The sequence below is a fragment of the Dermacentor variabilis genome, chromosome 6 (assembly GCF_050947875.1).
Source record: "Dermacentor variabilis isolate Ectoservices chromosome 6, ASM5094787v1, whole genome shotgun sequence".
In the NCBI taxonomy this organism is placed as follows: domain Eukaryota; kingdom Metazoa; phylum Arthropoda; class Arachnida; order Ixodida; family Ixodidae; genus Dermacentor; species Dermacentor variabilis.
In genome coordinates this window covers 121,720,854-121,740,309 of record NC_134573.1, presented here as the reverse complement: position 1 = coordinate 121,740,309, position 19,456 = coordinate 121,720,854, and the positions used below count along the sequence as shown (strand labels likewise).

At 45.6% G+C, this 19,456-nt stretch overlaps 1 long non-coding RNA gene and 1 pseudogene across 1 annotated transcript in view; both read right to left on the bottom strand.

Moving 5' to 3' along the window:
- Window positions 1-4,236: 4,236 nt before the first annotated feature.
- The window catches only part of LOC142585147 (uncharacterized), a 73,150-nt gene continuing 57,930 nt past the window's right edge, over window positions 4,237-19,456 (bottom strand). Inside the window, exon 3 of the long non-coding RNA XR_012829039.1 lies at window positions 4,237-5,724. This is a non-coding gene — a long non-coding RNA (uncharacterized LOC142585147). The remainder of the gene's footprint in view (window positions 5,725-19,456) is intronic.
- Window positions 9,595-11,588, bottom strand: LOC142585144 (hexokinase-2 pseudogene; annotated as a pseudogene).

Genomic DNA, 19,456 nt, shown 5'->3' with positions numbered 1-19,456 from the left:
TTTTAATGCACACCTAAATGTAAGAACACAACCGCTTTTGCTTTCGCCTCCATCAAAATGAGGATGCCGCTGCCGGCATCGAATCCGTGTCCTCAGCCGCGCAATGCCGTAGCCACTGAGCTACCGCGGTCGGTGACAGACCAGCAAGATATGTTTTTCAGAAAGAAATAAAAAATGGCTGTGGCTTAGCTAAGGTTAAGCCCAGGATGCGAAGCATACTAGCCTTTATTTTAGTTGTTGAACCACTGTTTAGCCTGGTGAACTGCTGTTGCTTGGCTATATTTGGTTCGGCTAGACGAAGAAACAACTCATGCGTTACTCTGCTTCGCCTTCAAGAGTGGAACGCGACAGCGTTCCCGTCGACCCGCCAAGGGGTGTAAGACAATGGGCTACGGCGCAGCGACTACGCGCCCCGCATTGGACGCGATGAGCGTCGAGCAACGCAGCGTTCGGCGCGGCAACGAAATGTGCGCCTGAGCAAGCGACGCACGCCTGAGCCTTAGAAACAGCTCGTTTCTAAGGCAACACCGCATTCACTAGAGGCGCTTTTGTACCGCTTTGAAGCATCGTACTCGTGGCTCAGTGGTAGCGTCTCCGTCTCGCACTCCGGAGACCCTGGTTCGATTCCCACCCAGCCCATCTTGCAAGAGTTAAGCCACCTAGAAACAAGCGCAGCTGCTTATATACCGCCGCGACGCCGCAAGCGACGGTGCGAGTTGGAGCCCCGTTTCTCCTCTGTCGTGACGTCACGGTGTCACGTGGACAGCCTTGAAGGCGACACCGCCGCGCCTGAGGAGCTGGGTTGAGCTCTAGTAATATGCTTCGCATAAAAAATGATAGGCGTCCTATTCTTCTACGCCTACATTCTAACGTCGATATGCAACTGATCTAGAATAATCTGCATGAGAATTTGGTTCATGACGGGCTCATGCTGATATTTCAGCGAGATGCTGACATTTGGCCGATTTTTTCTTTGCAGGTGTATGAGAAGGCCGCCACAGGAGTTTGCTCTGCACTGTTTACCATCCACGCTACCACATGCAGTGCCATATTTTCATATACAATAAAAAAGAAACGAAACTCGCATACGATTACGGACAACTTTTTCGAACCCTTCAGCGCTTCTTTACACGAGATTACGGAGGTCTCGAGGGGGCATCATAAAGAGCAGTGCCGTTCTCCGATGAAGGCCGTTATTCCTTTCAAGAATTGTATCGTAAGTAATGAGAATTAATGGCCAAAGGAAGCAAGAAAGACTCTACGCAAATAATACCGAGTGTTTTAAAACGCTGGAAAGGTAAGTGAAATGTATAAGAAGGAATTAATAAACGCCCCGGAGCACTGACAGCTTTTATATTTACGTAAACAAGTAACATTGCTCAAGTTATAGCTGCGCCGTTAATGCACATACACATACTTACTGAAAAGAATCCTTTATTATTTTGATGTGTCTGGAAGTTTCGGTACAAAATATTCAAAATAATCGCTCAAACCAATAATTTCTGCACATCATATTTTGTTTAAATATAAAGAAGGGGAACAACCTAAACGTCGCTTAAGGAACATTTGAGAACTTCAAGACGCACCTCCTCACGGCTATAGAAGCTCAGTGAGAAGAATGTATTGCTGAGTGAGAAGCTTCTAAGAATCTGTATAAAAGTAATATCACCGGATGACGACGAAAGTAACTCAAATATTTAGCCATAAATGGGCCAGGCGTTCTCACTCGCGATGCCAAGCTTGCCAAATTGCTCAGGGGTTTGGAGGTCCCGAAGTGTAAATGTTTTTTTTTTCTCCAATGATCGAGCACTCGCCAGCTTTCTAAGCATACACAAGTATACACTGGTGCAGCCGAAGGTGCCATGACGACGATGGTATGGCAATGCGATGATGATTCTCAAATGATGAAGATATATAGTATGACGGTGACACCGTGACGACGATGGAACGATTACAATGGGAAGATGACGATGACGTAACGATGACGGCGAAGCGACGAGAATCGGATGACGAAGCTAGACTGACCACGGCGCTATCACGACGACGGTATGACAACGATTGCATGACAGTGACTCAATGACGATCACGCAATGACCGCTATGACATCTACTTCTAACGCAGCCATCCCTGCTTCACACTCTTAACCATTATTTTGCAATGTCCTGGCAACTATAAGCGAATGAAATCTATACCCCATTTATATTGACAGGCATGTCGTGGCTATTTATTCAATGTTTTTTTTTGTTAAAGTAACTGGGCAGCAGCTTTCCCATTTCATGCTGACACGTGCAATGATTGCGTGCGAATGTATAAATCTAGCATTACAAAAACGTGAAGAATTAAAGTTGCAATTTTGAAAACACGCCAAGCTTAGCTTGCAAAGCTTTTGTGAAAGAGGACTTTGCCAATAATCTGCAATCTATCAAAGGCATTGACAAGCAGTGCAAGTGTCTTGCAGCAGCAACAAAGTCGATCATGTTTTCACGGATATTATCAATTCATTGGTGTGATGGTTATATAATAAATATAAATATTATTCCCGCCAATCGGCGTTCTTGTTCTATCGATATAATTCCTTCGCTTACACACTGGCGAGATGTCTAAATAAACTCATTCGCCAAAGCCACACTTGTAAACAACTGCAACACCCTCTACTTTTACTGATAACGAAATATTGCTAGCAGCTGGTCAGAATATAAGGAAAGCTTATCATAAGAGAGAGTCTCTTTTGAACACATAATCTTATCAGTATTACACTGAATGCCCTGCATAGCCCTCTTGGCCCTTAGTTACTAAGTACTTCGGTTCTTCGTAAAGAAACAAGCGCCTAAACTGCAGCTTTTAACAGTGAAGATGTATATGGCTATCCGTTTCATCCGTTCGTCCGTCTGCCGGTAGCCTGTACACCAAAAACACCTCCGGCACAACCCCATGCGCATGCGCAAAAAAAAAAGACAGAAATAGTGGTGCGCTATTAGCCAACACAACCTAGGTAGCACAAGGCCTGTTTACTCCGATTCATGGCGTCAGGCATCCTGGCCGGAAATTTTCATTGACAAGGCTGGCATGATGAAAGCGCTGACGTCGAAATCACTGTTGCTTACTCGGAAGCATCCCCATTATACACTCTAAGAACAGTTTACACCCTTTGGCTTGCCCCTTCTGCCACGCAAAAATAATCGTCATCTGCCTTGATGCGTTTCCTTTCTTTATCGCTGCGAGCCCAGAACTTTCCAGTAACGAATGGCACGCGCGTTATCAGCATAGAACAGTTTACACCTTTTGGAGTGCCCCTTCTGATAACGCGCGTGCCGTTCGTCACTGGAAAGTTCCGGGCTTGCAGCGATAAAGAAAGGAAACGCATCAAGGCAGATGACGATTATTCTTGTGTGGCAGAAGGGGCAAGCCAAAGGGTGTAAACTGTTCGTAGAGTATTATATAGCAGTCGGGCCAGGTAACATGACGTAATGGGCCGTAGTGAAAAAGCCTTGTGCCATCTAGGTGGTATTGGATTAGCTGCGCCAGTAGTGACGTCGTTGCCCTCCGTCGCAGCCGAGCGCCCCCGCAGCTGTTGCTCTCCGGCTCCGAAATCTGTAGGCAACGCGTCATACGTACTCCCGATGAGCAGGAATCTTTCGATAAACAATGCCGCGAGCAGAACCGAGAACGAGCTCGTCTATGCCATGCCGATGCTGCAGCCCGGGCACAAGGACAGGCTCGTTCAGCCGAACGCCAGCAGCAACTGCGTACCGAGGGCCCAGCAGCCTACACAGCCGTCGTTTAACGAAACATCGGGATTAACCCAGTGATAAACGCCGGGGCCGCACGTTTCAGCGTCGCTGGTTAACCATCTGGACAGAGTGCTTAGGCGGTGATATTTAATATATTTTTATTTATTTGTCCGTTTCTGCGCATGAAAACGCTTGTGAATCCTCCACATGAGCGATCAAGGCAAAAAGGGCCTAATTAGGCCCGCGCTTAATCTATAACCGCTTCGGGTATGCTGACCTACGTTTGGCTGGTGTGCTCTTTGGGTAACCATCAGTGAGGATGACAACCGATATCTGTAATATTGTGAGCTATAACGTAGAGCTATTCCAAACTTTTCTAATTCTGCAATCTAATTCTGCAATGTGTGTGTGTGCACCCCCCCCCCACACACACGCACAAAACACACACACACACACACACGACCCGTTTCCCACATTTCACACACACTGTTTTTTACTTGGACACTCCTCATGCGGGCCCATTAAAATATCGCGCGGCTCCTTGAAGCCTATCGTAGCAAAAATGTGGTGACAGTAGCGCAAGCAAATAGGTACAAACGTCGTAGCGCTTAGTAATTGACAGTTTGCGCTTTGCGTCTTAATTGATACGGTATACCATAATACCTTACCATGGGATGGTGTTTGCGCGATGCACAAGCTGATTTTACTGATTTTATCTGATTTCATTCTTGCTATTTGCTTTCTTGCTCTTGCTATTTGCTATTCTTGCTATTTGGCCACCTCACGAAGCCATTATGACATCCCACATCTAATCTCATAAATCATTTTCTGTTGACGAATTAAAGTTTTTACCACCACCACTTCCGTCATAAGAGCAAGAAATAAGTGGTAGCATGAGCATCGCTTACTATTATTTCTCGCTGATGGTAAATCATTGCTGTGCCGTTATCATTGAGACAATTTGCTAAATTTGTCACAAAGCCTAGAGACACGGCAACTAGCCGAGAAAAGGTCTTTCATTTTTACCTTAGAGATAGCGTTAAAGCAATAGCCTTTAGGATGCGTTGGCGGTGTTGAAAAAACTGAAGGTCTACTTCTTCACAGCTCAATTAACTTAATTCTACACTCTAGCACGACAAGCCATCATGGTATGCGAGATGGTTTGTTCTTCCGCATTTCAAACACGGTTCCTCAAAAGTTTCCACGGCAGAAAGCCTAACGTATCACGTGTCAAAGTAACGTCTCGTGCACCACGCAAAGCTAGAACGCTTGTAATTCTTGAAAGCTCAATAGCAAGACAAAGGACGGTATCTGCCTACTAAACCTAGTGTAACGCCATGTCGGACCCGAGATAGTATTGGATTCTAAGTTCATTGTTGGTTTCACACTGCAGGATAGCGAGTCTTGCTTCGCCATAAGAAGTCTACTTTATATGCAAAGCGTTTTTGAAACGCAGAACTCCCGATTTTAGCGTGCCCTCAAACCACCCATAATGTGATGTTTCCCGCTGAGGGCCCCAAATGAAAAGAAATTTGTCTGCTGTCTGCTGAAACGTTCAGGATTCTTGTCCTCTTTAGTCGCGCCAAACTATTTTCTTGAGGAATTTCACTCGCACTGCGAGAAAGGATTTTCTGTATTTCTTTCTTCTTTTTATTGCGGGCTAGTCCGGATGCATCTGATTTTCTGTCCTACACCTGCGATCAACACAAAAAAGAAATGTTTGCGATTTAAAATGTCCTTCAGAAACTTACACTCTATGGTGACTGGGTTAGTTTAACGCCGGCGACTTAATGTACGAAATGCGTAACTTGAGGTCAAGTGTCGCGGCGCAAGAGGAGAGAAAGGCGCAATGTTTAACACGCCCGTTTCAATAACAGGCATCCAAATAACATTGACATCACCCCACCACATCGTATTATTTGTAACATGTCCAGACCGATCTACCGGTTCGAGTGCTTGGTCCCCGTATCTTCTGTCACTCTTGCTGCCCACTCTGGAAGACAATAGATGCGTGAAGCCAGAATAAATAGATGAAATGAGGCACGTATAGAGATCACGTGATTCGATCAACATTGCTATTAAGATTACTGTTGCCGAAGGCTGAGGACAGTTTCGATAAACAATACGCGAAAACAGTCTTCTCTCGGCCACTGAATGCGGAATAACACCATAATAAGGGCCACCAAGGTCTTTCCAAGTCGCTTGCGAAAGGCTACACAGCGCTTCGCTGTGGAAGCTGTTGGACGAGTGCCAGATTCTCCTCGCCCGCTATCTGTAGTGCGTCTGCCTGGCCATAATTGCATTTTTTTTCTACGCGTGCGTGGCTGTGGCACATAGATAGAAGACGCCGCGATGCGGGCTCGGCTCAGTTACCGATGTTGCGTATGCATTGGCGCCATCTGGCGTCCGATGTGTGCCGCCGACAGCGCTTGTGCAAAGCGAGGGCAAGCAGCAGAGGCAGAGAGACAGGCCTCCTCCGAAGCGTCTCGCTCGGTTGCATTCCAGGCTTGCCTAGCAATTTGCTCTCGTCGGCGTCGGTTGCGTGCCTAAAACCTACAGACGTCCGAGCAGACGCGCTGAAGAGCTCGCTTGCACGCGTTCGCTTCTTCGCTTCGATATCCACGAAGTGCGACAGAACACGTACACAAACAGCCTTCCCGGGGTGCCGAAAAAAATCACGTCACTGTCAGATGTTGTATTTCAGTCAGGTGTTATATTTAAAAACAAAGCTTACGGCCTTTTGCAGACGAGGACGAAGTGATAAGCAAACGACACATACAGGAGCCCGTATGTGTCGTTTGTGCCTCACTTCGTCCTTGTCTGCTCAGCGTCGTAGCCTTTGTTTTTAAGTCATAAGCCATTTAGCTCAGCAACGAGTTTTGTTATGTTTAAACATTTTCTCTGGTGTTACCTATGACGGCCTTTAAGTTAGACCAGTCGAAGATGTACCCTACAAACGAAACGTAACCCATCACTCAAGAAGAAATAAAGCACAATGCAGAAATAAACATTTTGTTTTTTACCGATGTCTCATACGCTACCTCCATCAGACATAATATAACTTGAACTGAAGGCAACATTTATGCTGGTCATTTGAGCAGCTCTTACACATAATAAGTACGTTTTTTTACGGTGTATGTTATGTTCACTTAGCTATATTTCATGGTATATCTTAGGTACGCCCAGTAGAACCAGAAAACTAAGTTCAATATTGATGCTCAAAAGAAACACGTTCTGAAACAGAATTTTGCGTACGAAGGCCATGAAAGAAACACTAATTATTGCCTCGTCAATCCCGAATCGGTGGCACAGGACCGGGGTAATCAGAGATCGCAGGGAGAAGCCTTCGTCCTGCAGTGGACATAAAATAGGTTGATGATGCTGCTGCTGATGAAATCCCGCAACGGCGCATATACTGTATTTTCCAGACTTTAATGCGCACCAGCGGTATAGTCCGCAGGGACGAGCTTCGACTGAAAATAGTTTTTTTTTTATCTAGTCAGCAACAAGTGAACACTGGGTAAGGTAATATTTTTTTGGGTCACCTAGTAATAGCCTGGGTTCCTTAATAGACTGCATAAAGGAGTCAATTGTAAAATTGATCGCGATCACTCTTGTCGGTGCTGTCAAAACAATAATACCCAAGCTCGTTGGATTTCGTGAACGGCTCCTGAATTTCTTCATCGCCCCTGGAATCGTTACTTCATGCGCACGCTCGACTTCATTGAGCTTGAACTATGCCGTCAAGGCTCTTCATTTTTTTCAATGCCATCGCAACTGTTCTTGCCTTTTGCACGTATATGGAGTAGCGTAAAACGCGTTGCGCATCATGTAGCAAGGTCTCGCGCATATTTCAATAAGGTTTTGTGCAAGCATTGAAAAGCACAACATTCCAAGTACCGTGAGCAGCATTCACTAGCATATCGGGAGCTTCCAGTGTGAGCGGGAACTGTCGTTCGTGCGCAGCAACAATTATTGTTGAGCGGATCTCGTTACATGTATTATTTTCCCTGGGGGAAAGGTTGCAGGCGCAATCTGGCCCCTTTTTCTTGTTTTTTTAAGAACGCCTCAGATTTTAAATGAAGTTATGTATAGACCTCCCCCATAAGTAGCCCGCACCCCACGAAATCTCAGCTTTTAAGCTTGTACACTCCGCAGACTATAGTCCGGAAAATACGGCAGTTGAATAAAGGCTAGTGTGACGGCACAACACTTAAAGAAGAAACCCTAAGGTAACATTCAGATAATTTCCTCAGTCAAATGCTCTGCAGCGGATTCCCCATTTGAAACTTTCTTTGCCCCTGCACTTATATCGAAGCCTAGAAACCCAGCTGCTCCTCCGCAGGTGCGATCTCACCGGTTTATTTACTTCATGGTTTACCGTCTGCATGAACAGCTGTTCCCTACCATTATGTGCGAGGAGATGTGCACTAAGTGTTCAGCACATGTGGCCCTCGAGATTTGTCGCTCACTTTTCACGGCTTACTGAGATACTCACGAAAATAATTAGGAACAAAACAAGATATAGTTGACGCCATCGAATACAGAAACATTAGGATGTGGCAAGACCCTAAGTGCCAAGGAAGTAGACCGGTATACTCTCACAATTCCTTTCACTCGATTCTATTCTTTATCATCCAGCGCTCACGACCTATTGACCTTGGTGATGTGACCACTTAATAAGAATGAAAAGCAATAGAACTGGAATAAAATGATTAAATTATCCCGGCTTAGTTATCTGGTCGATTGACGAAGTCGTACTTCACTCGGTCCTTTTGAGGTATTGTGCAGTGTTCCCTTTCAATGTTCTTTCTAGCAGGCAAAATGTTACTGAGCCGCGACATAACTTTGTTTAGGTACACTTGGTGGGCCATTTAGTGTATTTCTGCTTGCAAAGTTAATAGTGCGGGTAAACAAACATAGCAGAAGGAAACGCTGACAGGAAGGTCTTCCTGTTCACGTTTCATAGTGTGGTTTGTCACAATGCAATCCGTCCGCAGTTCACGCAATTCATCCTCTATACCTAGTCAAGGGAAGTTCAGTCTTTCATTTCTATCGACCTTGTACATCGGCTGTTTGAGGAACACCGCCCGCAATTACAGACTAATTAGGTTGCGATTCCTCCATATAATGCGCCATGAAACTTTATCGTTCTCAAACTCTACGAGTGCGGAGAGGGCTCAAGTAAACAAATTTACGTACGCTGGTTGAAGTGTACAGGTCGTATTATTAAATAGAGGGTGTTTTTTTCAGCTGCATCAAATTTTGAAAAATTGCTTGTGACAACACAATTCTAGCCCTGTATCTAAATTAAATTACTCGATGAGGCGGCCATTACTTCTACGAGAAATCAAAAAGTTTAGTTGAATAATTAACAGAGCTACGCTAATTGACGTTTTAAGTAATGACTTTACAGCACATATTTCCATCTACGAATTGTAGCCGGTAAGTTCGCAAATGGAACGGATTCTTAGGACTCCAGCAGTTTCCAGATATGAATTTCCAAATTGTCTGACGAAATGCTTTGGCGTTCCAGTAACTTTTGTGCTTCAATGCGTAAACCAGTTTACTTAAGCGATGACTGGAGGAACATTGCTTTTTTAGCGCAACTTTGACAGTGCATGCCTCGAAACCAGTGCCATTCTCAGTATAATGTGCAACCCTGAAGTCCACTATTGTTAAGCTTACAACATTATCCCAGAGATCACACGACTCCCTCCATCCGGTTCTCAAAGTTTCACAAAACTTCAGGCTTCCATCGGTAGTAACTTCAACCAAACATCATTAGAGAAGGAAACACTTAGGTGGAATTCTATCACGGTAGATAGCATATATCACGTAAACGACTGCACGACACATTCAGTATGAATTAATGTGATGCATTTATGTAGTGCAACAATATATGGTGTCATCAACAGTAAAGTACGAAGGTGCTACAAGTTTTCTCAGCATGAAAAACAATGCCAAATTCTTCCAGCCTGAACAGACGACGCACAAACGGCACAATAATGAGCGCGGCGTTATATTTACAAAATATATTGTACACTTCTTGAAAATGTGTATAACCTTCATTACATTTTTCACACACATCGTGCCGTACACCGATCGATGCACTGTCATCACTTAAGGTAGCCATTTTGCTTCGCACGTCGCAGCCTATCTGCCACAGCGGCTACCAGACCTGCTCCTTTTCCGCTACCGTCTTCTGCAAGCATCAGCTTGAAAGGTCGGTTTGGCGCCAGCACTGTGATGAATTCGATCATGAGTCGATGGAATCTAGGGTGGTGCTTGTAGAGTGAACCGTCGATGGCTATTGTCACTGTCGGCTTCTTCATGCGATTAAGTAGCTCCGCGAGGCAGATAGACACAAGTAGCGCCGCCCTTGCCGAAGCTACGCCGCAGACGTAGCGCACCACGGCGATATCATCGTTGGTTACCCGTATGTAGCCAATTCTGGCTAAAACCTCGCGCGCCCGACCTTCACCGTCATCTCCTTCAAGTTCCGAGACGTCTGCCGTCGTGAACGTGCCCTTCGTAAGGATTGTCTCGGAAGCCCTGCCATCGAAGAGGGCTCGTTCTCGAATGAGCTTAACCAGGACATGTCGCACCAACTCGCCAAGGAATTTGCCCGAGAAGAGCTTCTCGAAAGTGAACGAGTTGACCAGCAACGAGTTATCGTCGACGTTCCGGTCGAACTCCGTCTTGATAAAGTTAAGCACACCGTTGTCGCCGAAGGCACCCCACTCAACATCGATGACCACTTCACGGACACCCGTTTTGTCGCCTTCCCACTTCTCGATATTCTCGATCTTCTCGAGGTAACAGGCATTGCTTCCGGTTCCCAAGATGAGACCGATGGCACATTCGTGATCCAGGAAAGCTCCTTTGACCAGGGTACCTGTCGTGTCATTGACGACAGCTACGATATCGATGTCCATGTCGCCTCTCCGGTCGATGGCGTCTTTCAGCATCTGAACAGCGTCTTGGCCAACGACTCCGCAGCAGTTGAAGCTCTTGGTCCAAGTGACCAGAATACCCACGTTGAGCGCCTTCTGTACCATGGGGAATGAGAAGCAGAAACCCAAGGGCATCCGCTTTCCCATCAAGTTATTGGTCTCCATGAAGTCGTGAATGCAGTCAGCCAAAAAGTCGAACAACTTCTCGCCATGTCCGAGTCTTACGGGTTCCGGAACAGAGTAGTATTTGACATGAAACTGCTTCTCACCTTCCGGGTCGAGTTGGAGGTGCAGCACGCGGAAGTTGGTGCCACCCAAGTCCAAGGCGAGGAACTCGCCCTTCTCGGTGCCGTCGGGAAGCTCGGGTAGGTAGGTGTTCTCCATCTGCAGAGATGACGGTCGGCGCGGATTCTTCATCAAGCCCAACTCGATCTCGCTGTTAAACACGTCCCGAATCTTGTTGATGGTGTGCACGTTGAGCACGAGAGGGTGCACGATGTTCTCCACCGTAGCCTGCTTCTTGGGGTCATCCTCGATGTGTAGTTGCGGGTAATGGAAGTTGGCCTCGGTGAGCGCGGAGTACTGCATGATGGAAGTTCGCGGCGTTGCTAACAACAAAATGACTCAAGGCCGTCGTGCTCCTCTGCTTTCCCAAGCCCCTGTTTCCTGCGCGCCGACTATTCTATACGTGGCCGGCTGTAGCACTCGGAGAACCTCACAAACCGGCTTTCCTTTTCGCGCTCGCCACTTGGAGCAGAGGGCTCCGGGAATTAGACACGAGCGGCCTGCTGCGTTGGCTTGTTGTCGTCCCTCACCGGCGGAAAATGATGGCCCGAGCCAACTGAACAGCCGCCGCTCTACGTGGCGCGCGATGGTAAACTAGCTAGGGCGTCGGAGTCGGCTCGTACGCGAAGGAGAGGAGAGGATGTATGAGTGACGTAAACGCGCGCGGATCTGCTGCGCGCCTACACTAACGGCGGAGCGGGTGCCCTGGCGCTATCTGGCGTAACTGAGAAGAATTACTCTTTCAGACAAGATAGGCTCGACACGACACTAAATATATTCGCCTATAAAAGAACTTATAGGGCTGAAAGGAGAAACAAATTGTGATAGAACCCACGACCCTATGACAGACTTGCTATGTCAAACTACGCGCAACCTTGGCCATTTATGTAACGTTTGCTTTTGCTCAAAAAAGGATCACCGCTTTCTTAGAAGCTGATGACGCGGGCCCAGCGCGTCCATTACCCTTAACTACAGTGATCTCCAACTATATTTTACTCCCTTCAGTGTACACTTGGGGACGCCGGAGGACAGCGGAAGAGGCACGATGTCGAGAGTGTGCAGAAATAATTCATCCGGTCCAGGCACCTGATAACGAGGCACTATGTATGGCCGTTGCCGGTAACGGCGCCGCGTTGATTGTGCTCGTTCGAGGAAGCAATCGGGAAGCGAACATAGATTAAAGCTTGGCTTGGAGCGTGGCGTGACAGAACATCAAAATGGAAACGGCAAGCCGCCGCGTCAGGTGACTTCCTTCTCCCTCAACTACGCGCTACAATATGCGGCGATTGTGATCAGAATCTATGTACCTATATACGCAAGACACTGACGCGGGCAGTACGATAATTACACATCAGAGAGCAAAAGGCTATCTTTGAAAAGTATAGGCGCACTTTTTTTTACTGTCAGCAGTTACTCTGAAACGCTTTACGCCGTAATAGCAAAATAGTTATTTTGGGGAACTAAAGAGGGCATTGGAAAAAAAAAGAAACGTATCTAAATATGGACACAAATAAAGCTGCCTATATACGTTATACGTAACCAAAGGCAATTCTCTTTCTTCACATACATTATATTTTTCGTGGATGAACTGCAAATGAACTACATTAACTACAGACCTATTTCACCCTTATGCAACCGTTAAGTGAACATACGCCACTTCGATGGTGCAAAACTGACGTCTCCGAAAGTAACTGTAGATAACCAACACATTTTCATTCCACCGACAGCGCGAATCTTTACTTGGATTGTTGCTGTTACATGCAAATCATGAGGTTTTTAAAGAGGTAGAAGAGATCGTGACGGAAGAATATTTTCCTGACACACAAGCCGTCCTTAGTGAAACGAATGCATTCTGGGAAAAGGTGGACGATATCCTTCACCGAATGGCCAGCGTAAAGCTTCGATCGCCAACAAAGCAAATTGCGATGCAATTGTTTTGCCGCATACATTAAGCTCTATCTAAATGTGACCACCTTGGTTGCTCTAATTAATCAAGTTATGCGCCGTCTGCACTGGTATCTCGATGACTAATGATGTCATGAAAGGCACATGTGGTGATCGCTGACTGATAAGACCTCACGGCCCAGTAAAGCCTGCAGCCATACCAACCTGACCTAGGAAGCGGTCGAAACATTAAGAAAATAATGTTGATGATGATATGTAGGCTTTTTTGGCGCAAGAGCCAGGGACAGCCAAAGAACGCCAAAAGATAGTATTACAAACGCGAACTGGAATAAAACTTTTTATTTTTATTGTAAGCCATTGGCGATGCAAGTTTTTCGGTTATAACTGGCTACTGCTGCTAAAGTGGCTCATTTTATTACAGAAGGCAAGGTAATATCTACCTACCAGTCACCACGTTAATCAAAACTTGTGCTAAACTATTATTGTTTCTCCCTTTTTCTATGGATACCTACTTTATTATGTTGCTCGTTTCTTACCAAGGTTGAGAAGCTGCAGCAACATGTTCACCCTTTTCGGGAAGCTGTTTGCTCTAGAGAAACGGGATGCCGCTTTCGCTGGCACATTCCCTCAGCGAACGCGCACAAATAGGAAACCATTACCTCGTCTGCCCTGCTTCTGTGCAATAAACTGTCCGAAATGGCAACTGAGCTTTCGCTAATGCACTATGCTACAGCCATACTGCAAAATACGGAAAGGTTGAGTTAAGACATGTGGAGTAGTTGGCTGCAAAAAATGTGACTGGCATTTTAAATAATAGAATGAATCTGTGTGTCCAAGCTCACGCACTGCTGCTACGAGAGGAAGGCCTGTGTTGCCAGCTCGCGGCTTCCATTGACGATAAAAAAAGATGCACTCATCCCTCAGCCTTGTCGCCCTAACCTCCATGGAAAGGACTGCAATCTCGGAGCGTATGCACGAGTGAGTACCGCTCGTTATAATGTGAAAAAAGGAGTAGCGCTGTTTCTTGGCATGTAGTAAGTCCCTCGCATTGCTTAGAATTCGTATTTACTAATGATGTCATTTTTTGTTTCTTGGCTAAGATTGTATAGATAGGAGCAAGCATTTATGTACCTGCATTTCTCACATTGTCTGCTTTACCTTTCTTTCTACCCAGTCCCTTCTGTAATGCTTGCATATTCCTGAGATCAAAACAAATAAATAAATAACTCATACGCAAGCTTACACCCATTCTGTCGATAACGTATCAATAATAAGCCAACGGTCGCATACTTGAATCAAGGTGCCGAAGCATAGCTGACGGCGCCTATAGCGACAGCGCACTAATGTTTGAAGCTAAACATTTCATAACGGTCCACACAGTAAGTGCAGCGATTAGCGATAATACGTATTTGCTACAAGCTATTACCACGTAAAAGAATATCTACGTTACAAGCCTTGTGTCAGCTTAAAGTTCTGTACTGCTTTACCGCTATATTGGCGGGCCCATATATACTGAGCGCTATATTACTGCGGAGGGAGGCCCATGCCGCGCCCCTGTCTTCATCGAGCTACGATGGTGACGACAAAGACGATCTGCTCGAGAGTGCGCGCAGGCTCAATAGAAGGCTGCGTTCCCTATTTTCGGGTGTGCTGATAGAATGCGACAGGACGACTTCTCGCAACTAAAACTCCCGTTCTCAGGTGGACCGCAACACTGGTGGAGGTTCTGGGTAGTGCACTCCTCGCCTCATGATCTGGACTCCTTTGAGAAGCCCTACATCAAGCCCAGCAAGAAATTTCCCCTCTGGCAACGCCTGTACACCACGCAAACCGCCACCTGCAAGGTCTAAGCCCTGAAGTGGTCTTCTGCAAGAACCAGTCCGGTCAATGACCATGTGTGCCAAAGAAATGGCGTTGGCAAGTCCAAAACAGGTCATGGAAGATATTGAAGACTGGCTGGACCAGTTTGAACGCATGGTCAACTCTGATCAGTGGTGTCTTGACCAGAAGCTGCGAAATTTGTACTTCGCCCTCGCAAGGAGCGTAAGAACATGGTTCATTAAGCGCGAAGGAATCTTGTCAATCTGGGACGAGTTTTGCCGTCGGTTACTTGAGACCTTCTGAAATATAAATCGACGGGATAAACGCCTTCTTGAGCCGGGGATGTTTGCCCAAGACTTGGTCCGTTTATTTCGCCGCGCGAATCACAGCATGACCAAGTCAAATTAGCTGAGTTATCTTATCTGGAGTGTAAAGGCACAGCTCTTTGCTGGCCTTGTACGCAACCCACCGACAACAGTGGATGAATTTATTAGAAAGGCCAGAGCAATCAAGCGGGCGCTGCAGCAACGTCATCGGCAATGTGACTGACACGCTGGCGGAACGTCTGCAGGAGCCACAGTACTGGCCACCACTGACGAAAATTCTCTGCGCCAGTTGATAAGGATGATACTGGGCGAGGAAGTTGCAATGAAAACAGCGACAATGCTCGGGTTCACAGGCGCCGCCGTTGCTGGAGACGTGCGCCAAGAACTCCGACAAGCCTTTGCACTTCCCGAACCATGCCCCAAACAATGCTTCTAGCATACAACAATGCCGATGCTATCCGTCGTTATAACCTCAACCTGGAGCAAGGCCAATAATAACCTCCGGAGGAAGGCCAATGCCGCGATACAGTGCGACTGGGCAACTTCTCGCAATTGAAGCTGCCGTTCACAGTGAACCGCGACAATATACGTAAATAATTTTCCTTAACTTTATCGGTATCATAATACTTGACTCCTTGAAGAAGCAATGGCGTGGCACTGCAACTCAACGAGTAGAGAGGATGGCAGGTAGCTGATAAATTGCTCGTGCTTTATACAAAGTATGTGTTCTTGCTGCTGAAATCATTTGCGAGTGCTTCACTCATTGACAGACACATTCATTTGGGTCTATGGTGTTGGGCTGCTGAGCACGAGGTCGCGGGACCGAATCCCGGCCACGGCGGCCGCATTTCGATGGGGGCGAAATGCGAAAACACCCGTGTGCTTAGATTTAGGTGCACGTTAAAGAACCCCAGGTGGTCAAAATTTCCGGAGTCCTCCACTACGGCGTGCGTCGTAATCAGAAAGTGGTTCTGGCACGTAAAACCCCAAATATTATTATTATTCATTTGGGTATTTTCTACATACGAAGCTTTAGAAAAATTGCTATTTGAATATTTGCCTGAAATAGTGAAGATCGAGCACGACAATGATCTATTGTCGTTTGTTGGGCACGAGCATTTGACATTTAAACCTTTGCTTGTCGAAGCAAATGTCTACGTAAGAAATCGCTATCCTGTATGATTCCGGCCCTCAATATGATGAGAAAACTGATTGAACTGGCTTCATTTTATGAATGAGCAGCCCAACGCGGCAGGTTAATGGTATTTGCAACAATCGATTTAATTTATATTATTACAAGCATTATTCCAAAAATGCAGTCGAAGCATGTCACATAGCTGTGTGACTTTCTTCATTTATCGAGTATTCAAAGAGACTATATAGGAAAACCCTGTTGCTGTCGCATTAACTAAACCACCCAAGTATTATCAACATGCCAGGTGTCATCTGCGAAGAGTCGGTGGCAAACACAACAGAGCATCGTAAAGTTATCCTTTTGAGTGTGCAAGGTCACCGTAATATTGCCACGAGCACATGCACAGTCCGCAGGGGATAGCAAATAGAAAATTTCTTGCGACGACACTCGTACGTTCTTGCCACAAACAAAGTAGCGATGCCGAAAGCATGAGCCGCGGTGAGACTCTTTGGGCAACGCTGATAACTGGCGTTTCGGGTAGCCGACACTGCGCAACATATTACAGGCAGACTTGTGACCTGTGAGAGCGCTCACGTCCGTCTTCGCCAGAACTTTGCTGTTATAAAGAGTGCGGATCAAAAAAGCTCCTTGTGCGCACATTGCAGCGCAAGATCTAGAAACACGTAGCTGCATTCGGAAGAAGCATTTCAATGTCACTATAAGCGTTTTCTTTTAGGGCTTCCATCTTTAATAATACAGCTTTATTATATATAGAGTGGCTGATGGCCGAAAAAACTTAAAGACCGTTTACCTGTTAATGTTCTAGGAAACCTAGCTTGTGCACAAGGTACACATGCAGCTAAGCAAAGATCCAACTTATTTATCAAATTTTATGTGCTTACACTGCCTTATAAAGTACAATGGATGCTTTCTCTGATCACTTGTACATTGGTTTGTACTCCCGCGAAGGCCCGTTTCTAGTTTCCTTTGTATACTTTTGCAAGAAAAGCGGTAGATTTGAAACCCTTTTTAGCACTGTCTGCAGAAATGTCGATGTGTTAACTTCGGTGCACAGTTTTGGCATTGAGCACTCACGGCTTCTACATGTTTTGGAAATCGTTGGATGTACAATAATAAATTGTATTCCATCTTTTTCAGAGATAATTCTAAGCACAACTGCGTCGTTAAGCACAGGAAAGGAAACAAAAAGCATGTGATTTGGGACGTGATAGTAATGGCCTGATTCCTCAAACTAGAGATGGTTGCGATTCTGAAGTTCAATTTCTGGTATGGAGCATGAATACACTGGAATGTCCTAAAGAAAAAGAGTGATAGAGGTAGAGCGAGAAAGAGATAAATATATTCTGCAATGCTGCAAAAATGCAATGCTGTACGGGGATGAAACGGCGTAACGTGTTTGCGAGGTAGCAATACATGGATGGTTTGACGAGCGCAACAGTGCTGCATGAAACGAAAAAAAGAAGAAAGCCATGGTTCACGTGTCGTTGATGTCAAGAACGGAAGAAGAGAGCGTATGATACATAAGCTGCTAACTGGTTCGGAGAACTGCACAGTGACCTCACATTCATCACTCCGCTATCAGCCGGCCCGACACTGCCATAAGGGTGTCGCCGACCTCTCATGATAAAACTAGACTTCTCCGTTGAGCCCCTCTGAGCGGGTGTGAAGCGCTATGAAGTTAGCCACGCGCTCACTATGAAGAAAAAAAAACAAATCAGAGAGATGCAAAGGTCAAGTGCCGTTTGTAGCTGATGCAAGTGTAGCTGACGCTTTGCAGGACGAGTTAATGGCGCCCAAGAGATACTTGCCCAAGAGCGATCGATAAGCTACTCCTGCTGTAGGAAAAGAAGCACATTTATCTAAAGTATCGCACATACATACGGCATGTCCTTTCTGGCTTGCATAATTCGACCACGTGGCCGTCGGCGACACTTTTTTTTATGCGTGCTTCGAAACCAGTGATCATTCGCTTTGTCAGCTAGGTTGATTCGAGCATCGCCATTTCACGTCACAAGGCATGGCAACCGTCGAAAACTCACATTCTTTAGTAGGTTTGAGTAAAGCGACTTTCAAATGGCCACACTTCACAGTTGAACTTTTTCCTCAAAGCTTTAATGAAGCGTGATCAAGGTACTTCGCAAGCGGATGATGCAGAAGAATTGCGAATGAGAAATTTTCAAAAAGTGGCAACAATTCGGAAATGAAGCTTGCGAAGTGTTAGTTGGAGTCATCTTAAAAGGAAAAGCGAGCTCTAGAACATATGGACAGTTTTTGTACACAAGAATTCAGTTCTGGCTGCTTCATGAAAAAAGAAAATAGAACTAAAACGACCGGCATGTGAAGCTGAAAATTTAGCTTTGTTTATCAACATCTAGAAACACGCACAAGGAAAAGAATATGACCTAAGAAACGGCACTTCGAACTCCAGTAACACAACACGTCTCAATCCGCATGCCACAATTCTGCTATATTTTTTCTTGTATTATTCATATTCTGTACGCCTGTGAATTTTTCGAGCGACAAAATAGGAAATACAAACTTTTCTAGCGGAAAAGTTGGCGTTGTCGGTGATTGATGTCATTTCAAATGCTTATTTATGTGCCGAATGCATGTTAACCGTAATAAAATGATTTGCGATGTCTTAAAGGTTATTTTATGCCGATGTTGCAACAAACAATGCATGTAATTAAGTCACTTTTCTTTTGAATTGAGGCGCCTACATAAATAAAATCTGTCGTTTCCACCATATACGCAGAAGCGGCTAAGAAACTGCAGGAAAGAGTCCATGGTAAATGCAGTCAAGTGCTCCAGACATTAGGTCCCGCTTTTTAAAATACGTGAGTGACAGGAAGAAGTTATCGAATAGAGTCTCCCCTACATTTCTAAAAAGAAAGAAAAAAGCGCAAGCTTCAGTCATAACATATTTGTAACATTTGTTATGCATCTCTACACGCGTTGACAAAGCTTACGAACAATTCCGGTAGAACTTACCCGCGATGACTACCCAAGCATATGTGATGGCCAAAAAAGGAGAGAGAAAAAAATAGAGGGAAAGACAAGGAGGTTGGTCGGCGTAAGTACCAGCAGCTGCCTACTGTGCCCTACGGAAAGAGGTAAAGGTCATAAAAGGTTGTACAAAGAGATAAGGAATAAAAAATAGAGAAAAAAATAGACAGTACCAATCGCACGATGACTCTCGAGGTAAGGCGCTTTGCAATGAATCAATGTAGCGACACAACATATTGTCACCGTCGAAATGATTATGCATAAGGCGTG